At 42.7% G+C, this 6827-nt stretch overlaps 1 protein-coding gene across 1 annotated transcript in view; it reads right to left on the reverse strand.

The window, feature by feature from the left end:
• Positions 1 to 5847: 5847 nt before the first annotated feature.
• The window catches only part of LOC118801904 (stonustoxin subunit beta-like), a 26346-nt gene continuing 25366 nt past the window's right edge, over positions 5848 to 6827 (reverse strand). The window contains exon 3 of the mRNA XM_036562311.1: positions 5848 to 6827. This exon is cut by the window's right edge and continues 1309 nt beyond it. The gene's annotated coding sequence lies outside the window, so the exon portion shown is untranslated.

A 6827-nucleotide genomic window follows, 5' to 3' on the forward strand; every position in this document is an offset into this window, starting at 1 on the left:
GTGTGTGTGATTTTGTGTGTTGTTGGTATTGTGTGTGTGTGTGTGTGTGTGTTCGTACTATGTGTGTGTGTGTGTGTGTGTGTTGGTACTGTGTGTGTCTGTGTGTTGTTGGTACTGTGTGTGTGTGTTGTTGGTACTGTGTGTGTGTTTGTGTGTTGGTACTGTGTGTGTGTGTGTGTTGTTGGTACTGTGTGTGTGTGTCTGTGTTTGTTGTTGGTACTGTGTGTGTGTGTCTGTGTTTGTTGTTGGTACTGTGTGTGTGTGTTTGTGTGTGTTGTTGGTACTGTGTGTGTGTGTGTTGTTGGTACTGTGTGTGTGTGTGTTGTTGGTACTGTGTGTGTGTGTCTGTGTGTGTTGTTGGTACTGTGTGTGTGTGTCTGTGTGTGTTGTTGGTACTGTGTGTGTGTGTGTGTGTGTGTGTTGTTGGTACTGTGTGTGTGTGTGTTGTTGGTACTGTGTGTGTGTGTGTGTTGTTGGTACTGTGTGTGTGTGTCTGTGTTTGTTGTTGGTACTGTGTGTGTGTGTTTGTGTGTGTTGTTGGTACTGTGTGTGTGTGTGTGTGTTTGTTGTTGGTACTGTGTGTGTGTGTTTGTGTGTGTTGTTGGTACTGTGTGTGTGTGTGTTGTTGGTACTGTGTGTGTGTGTCTGTGTTTGTTGTTGGTACTGTGTGTGTGTGTTTGTGTGTGTTGTTGGTACTGTGTGTGTGTGTGTGTGTTGTTGGTACTGTGTGTGTGTGTGTGTTGCTGGTACTGTGTGTGTTTGTGTGTTGTTGGTACTGTGTGTGTGTGTTTGTGTTTGTTGTTGGTACTGTGTGTGTGTGTGTCTGTGTTTGTTGTTGGTACTGTGTGTGTGTGTTTGTGTGTGTTGTTGGTACTGTGTGTGTGTGTGTGTTGGTACTGTGTGTGTGTGTGTGTGTGTGTTGCTGGTACTGTGTGTGTTTGTGTGTTGTTGGTACTGTGTGTGTGTGTTTGTGTGTGTTGCTGGTACTGTGTGTGTTTGTGTGTTGTTGGTACTGTGTGTGTGTGTGTGTGTTGTTGGCAGTGTTTGTGTTTTTGTGTGTTGTTGGTACTGTTTGTGTGTCTGTGTGTGTGTTGGTACTGTGTGTGTGTGTGTGTGTTGTTGGAAATGTGTGTGTGTGTGTGTGTGTGTGTGTGTGTGTGTTTGTTGTTGGTACTGTGTGTGTTTGTGTTGTTGGTACTGTGTGTGTGTGTGTGTGTGGTTGCTACTGTGTGTTTGTGTGTGTGTGTTTGTTGTTGGTACTGTGTGTGTGTGTTTGTGTGTGTTGTTGGTACTGTGTGTGTGTGTGTTGTTGGTACTGTGTGTGTGTGTGTGTGTGTGTGTTGCTGGTACTGTGTGTGTTTGTGTTGTTGGTACTGTGTGTGTGTGTGTGTGTTGTTGGCAGTGTTTGTGTTTTTGTGTGTTGTTGGTACTGTCTGTGTGTGTGTTGGTACTGTTTGTGTGTCTGTGTGTGTGTTGGTACTGTGTGTGTGTGTGTGTGTGTGTGTGTGTGTTTGTGTGTGTTGGTACTGTGTGTGTGTGTGTGTTGTTGGAAATGTGTGTGTGTGTGTGTGTGTGTGTGTGTGTGTGTGTTTGTTGTTGGTACTGTGTGTGTTTGTGTTGTTGGTACTGTGTGTGTGTTTGTGTGTGTTGGTACTGTGTGTGTGTTTGTGTGTGTGTTGTTGGTACTGTGTGTGTGTGTGTGTGTTGTTGGTACTGTGTGTGTGTGTGTGTGTGTTTGTTTTGTTGGTACTGTGTGTGTGTGTGGTTGCTACTGTGTGTTTGTGTGTGTGTGTGTGTTTGTTGTTGGTACTGTCTGTGTGTGTGTGTGTGTTGTTGGTACTGTGTGTGTGTTTGTGTGTGTTGTTGGTACTGTGTGTGTGTGTTTGTGTGTTGCTGGTACTGTGTGTGTGTGTGTGTGTTTGTGTGTTGTTGGTACTGTGTGTGTGTGTGTTTTTGTGTGTTGTTGGTACTGTGTGTGTGTGTTTGTGTGTGTTGTTGGTACTGTGTGTGTGTGTGTGTGTGTTTGTGTGTGTTGTTGGTACTGTGTGTGTTTGTGTGTTGTTGGTACTGTGTGTGTGTGCTTGTGTGTGTGTGCGTGTGTGTTGTTGGCACTGTGTTTGTGTTTTTGTGTGTTGTTGGTACTGTCTGTGTGTGTGTGTGTGTGTGTGTGTGTGCTTGTGTGTGTGTGCGTGTGTGTTGTTGGCACTGTGTTTGTGTTTTTGTGTGTTGTTGGTACTGTCTGTGTGTGTGTGTGTGTTGGTACTGTTTGTGTGTGCGTGTGTGTTGTTGGTACTGTGTTTGTGTTTTTGTGTGTTGTTGGTACTGTGTGTGTGTGTGTGTGTGTGTGTGTGTGCTTGTGTGTGTGTGCGTGTGTGTTGTTGGCACTGTGTTTGTGTTTTTGTGTGTTGTTGGTACTGTCTGTGTGTGTGTGTGTGTGTGTTGGTACTGTTTGTGTGTGCGTGTGTGTTGTTGGTACTGTGTTTGTGTTTTTGTGTGTTGTTGGTACTGTGTGTGTGTGTGTTGTTACTGTGTTTGTGTTGTTTGTGTGTTGTTGGTACTGTGTGTGTGTGTGTGTGTGTGTGTGTGTGTGTGTTTGTACTGTGTGTGTGTGTGTGTGTGTGTGTGTTTGGTACTGTGTGTGTTTCTGTGTGTTATTGGTACTGTGTGTGTGTGTGTGTGTGTGTGTGTAGGTACTGTGTGTGTGTGTGTGTGTGTGTAGGTACTGTGTGTGTGTGTGCTTGTGTGTGTGATTTGTTGGTACTGTGTGTGTGTGTGTGTGTGTGTGTGTGTGTGTTTGTGTGTTGGTACTGTGTTTGTGTGTGTTGGTCCTGTGTGAGTGTGTTTGTGTGTTGGTCCTGTGTGAGTGTGTTTGTGTGTTGGTACTGTGTGAGTGTGTGTTTGTGTTGGTACTGTGTGTTGTTGGTACTGTGTTTGTGTGTTGGTACTGTGTGTGTGTGTGTGTGTTTGTGTTGTTGGTACTGTGTGTGTTGTTGGTACTGTGTGTGTGTGTGTTGTTGGTACTGTGTTTGTGTGTGTTGGTCCTGTGTGTGTTTGTGTGTGTGTCGTTGGTACTGTGTATGTTGTTGGTACTGTGTGTGTGTTGTTGTGTGTGTTTTTGTGTGTTGCTGGTACTGTGTGTGTGTGTTTGTGTGTGGTTGGTACTGTGTGTTGTTGGTACTGTCTGTGTGTGTGTGAGTGTGTGTGTTCGTACTGTGTGTGTGTGTGTGTGTGTGTGTGTGTTCGTACTGTGTGTGTGTGTGTGTGTGTGTGTGTTGGTACTGTGTGTGTGAGAGTGTGTGTGTTTGTGTGTGTGTGTTGTTGGTACTGTGTGTGTGTGTTTGTGTGTGTGTGTGTGTGTGTTTGTGTGTGTGTGTTGTTGGTACTGTGTGTTGTTGGTACTGTGTGTTTGTGTGTGTGTGTGTTTGTGTTTGTGTGTGTTGTTGGTACTGTGTGTGTGTGTGTGTGTGTGTGTTTGTGTTTGTGTGTGTTGTTGGTACTGTGTGTGTGTGTGTGTGTGTGTGTGTGTGTTTGTGTGTGTGTGTGTTGTTGGTACTGTGTGTGTGAGTGAAGTGTAGCCTCGAGTGTTGACTGGGTGAACAGCTGTGTGAAACAGTTTGAAAGAGTAGAATACATCGCCAAAAAAGGTGATAACAGATGTTCACAGATTCAGTCCGTGGACGCGTATAGTAAAGCACTTTTAGTTCACAAGCGTGAACATGCGGCTGGAACAGGAACACAAAGCACTCATTTACGTTTTCAGCAACTGAAAACGGTGCAGCATGTAGTCAAGACTGATCGATCACCAAACAGCAAAGAGCAGTATTACCTGAATGGCCTTCACCATAAGACACTCCTGCTAAAGAATCCAGCTAAGACCAGCTTTGCTAGTAGCTGTTTTCAGACAGTCAAAGAGCCTGGAAAGCCGCAAACACTGTCATGGTCAGCATGGCCAGCTTGATGAACCTGGTCATGCTAACATTTCCTATTTTGGGGTGCGTTTCTTGAAAGTGTTTTGAAAGCCTGAACGTGAAAAACACGCCCCTTCATTATCATATGAAGAAATACAGAAATAAATAAATGAATTAATTAATCAATAAATGAACAATTGTTAAAAATATAGATATAGAAAAAATATTAAAATTAACATAAATAATATAGAAATAAATGAAATTGAGAAATATCTAACTGCAGAAAAAAGGAAATATGTGTATAATTACAATCAAAATAAGCAAAATATACATAATTCAGTTTTTTTTTGTTGATTATTTTACTGAGTCTTTTTTTATTTTATTTTGTTTATTTTTCATTTTGGCAGACCGGCTCCTCCATAACGTGATGCCAGTACCTCCACGTCCACTATTCAGATTCAACATAATACAGAATTATTGATTAATTAATGGTTTAGTTCCTCTGTTGTTTCATCATCAACACAACAGTATTAAAGAAGGAATATTTCACCACTTTACTTTGAGGAACACAAACATCATGACCTCATGAAGAAGTGATGATTTAGTGATGCTCATCATTCTTGCTCTATGAAGTTTTGTCTGACCATTCAGTTTGTCCCAGTTGACCTGATGAATGAAGACCTGTATGAACATCATGAATAACTCGTCACCTGATGATATTTATATCTTAATCACTACATGAATTAATATAGTGCTCCTGCATTAAAGCATGAGACATGCTTACTTTATGAATATTCATGATGACTCATGATGTATTACATGTATGATTAATGATGACTCACTCATGAAATAAAGCATGAATTAAAGCCATTTCATGAACCCTGATTGTAAAGTGTTACCAAAAAAGACACTAAAGTCACAGAAACTGGGTTTAAGTAAATTTAATCTATAAACACATTTTAAACATGATGATCAAAGAGCTGAATAAAGAGTTCTGAAACAGACATTTCCATCCATTCCTGCTGTTCACTGCTCTATTACACATTTATTAGACTGTAATAAGGACACAGATGAAGCAGGTTTTAATGATATCATCATATTTGTCTCTCTCTCTCCCTCTCTCTGTATATATATGTATATGTCTCTCGCTCTCTCTCTGTCTCTCTCTCTCTCTCTCTCTCGCTCTCTCTCTCTCTCTCTCTATATATATATATACATCTGTCTCTCTCTCTCTCTCCCTCTCTCTCTCTATATATATATATACATCTCTCTCTCTCCCTCTCTCTCTCTCTCTCTCTCTCTCCCTCTCTCTCTCTCTCTCTCTCTCTCTCACTGGTTGTCCCTCAGGCTGTGACAGGCGGTCACGTATCTCGCTGCGTGTGTGATCAGCTCGCTCTTCTCTCCCAACACGTACGGCAGTTTCTCAGAGTCACTGCAGAGCTGGAACTCAGGACAGACGCTGCTCACCTCCCATAGAACTCCTTTCTAACGGAGTCGTATCTCGAGCAGCTCTGTGAGGAAGTGCAGCTCCGTCTCCACCACTGAGAGCTCGCAGTGAGAGCACAGTCTGGCCTCTCTGGGTAACCAGCTCTGTCTGAGAGCTCGCAGTGAGAGCACAGTCTGGCCTCTCTGGGTAACCAGGTCTGTCTGCGCCGGCCAGTTTCGATGGCCAGGCTGTGCTCACTGAGTCTGTACATGGTCAGCACTCTCCTCAGTTGTCTGTCTGTAATTGCTGTGAGGTGCGGTGCTGATGTATAATCTCGATTTAGGGCCGAATAGCACTGAAGCTTGTGCTGTTGATGTGTGGTCTCAGTCCAGTGGGTGATGTAGTTTTGTTTTTGTTTGATGATAATCTGATTGGGTCTGATTTTCTGGGCGAGCATGTGGTCAGACTGATTGGTGTCGGTGATGTCGCTGGGTTGTAGGTCACTGAGACTCAGGACCACCTGGCTCAGGGGACTCCTGTCGATGTTCAGCTCCTGACTAGCCAGTGCTTTATAGTGGAGTGACTGGGGGTCACTGGATTTTATGTATTTCCAGAAGTTTAGAGCTCTTTTCTGAATGTTTAATAGGAGTGGATACTGTCCTAATTCAGCCCTGCACACAGTATTGGATGCTTTTCTCTGCACATGGAGGATGTTTTTGCAGGGCTTCAATTGGATGTTTGTCCCAATTTGTAAAATTGTTTTTTGTCAGGGGTCCCCAAACCTCACTGCCATATAGTACAATTGGTTCAGTTACTGATTTGAAGATTTTTAGCCAGATTGTGATTGGTATTTCAAATTTGATTGATTTTTTAATAGTGAAAAGAGTTCTCCTCGCTTTTTGCCCGAGTTCCTTCACAGCCAAGTCAAAACCTCCTGTGGAGCTAATAGTAATGCCCAGATAAGTGTATGTTTTAGATTGTTTGATGTTGGTGTTGTCAATTGTGTAAATATAATTCTCTTCATTTTTAGACCTCTTTTGAAAAATTACTATTTTGTTTTTTTGATGGTTTATTTTCAAAGCCCAATTTTTACAGAAGTTGTCCAAGATTTCTAAACGTTGTTGAAGCCCCTCTCTGGTAGGTGACAGCAGGACGAGGTCATCTGCATAGAGGAGGTATTTAATTGTTGCGTCTCCCATAGAGAGGCCAGGTATTTCACTACACTGGTCGAGTTTTTCAGCCAGTTCGTTCATGTATATGTTAAACAGGGTGGGGCTCAGGCTGCAGCCCTGTCTCACTCCTCACGACTGTGGAAAGAACCCAGTTCTGATTGTTCCAATCTTCACTGCACATTTACTGTGAGAATACATTGATTTAATAACATCATACACCCCCCCCCACCCCACTTTCAATAAGTTTATAAAATAGTCCATTATGCCAGATTGAGTCAAAAGCTTTTTGAAAGTCTATGAAACACGCAAAGATTTTGCCCT

The sequence above is a fragment of the Colossoma macropomum genome, unplaced genomic scaffold, assembly GCF_904425465.1.
Source record: "Colossoma macropomum unplaced genomic scaffold, Colossoma_macropomum, whole genome shotgun sequence".
NCBI lineage: Eukaryota > Metazoa > Chordata > Actinopteri > Characiformes > Serrasalmidae > Colossoma > Colossoma macropomum.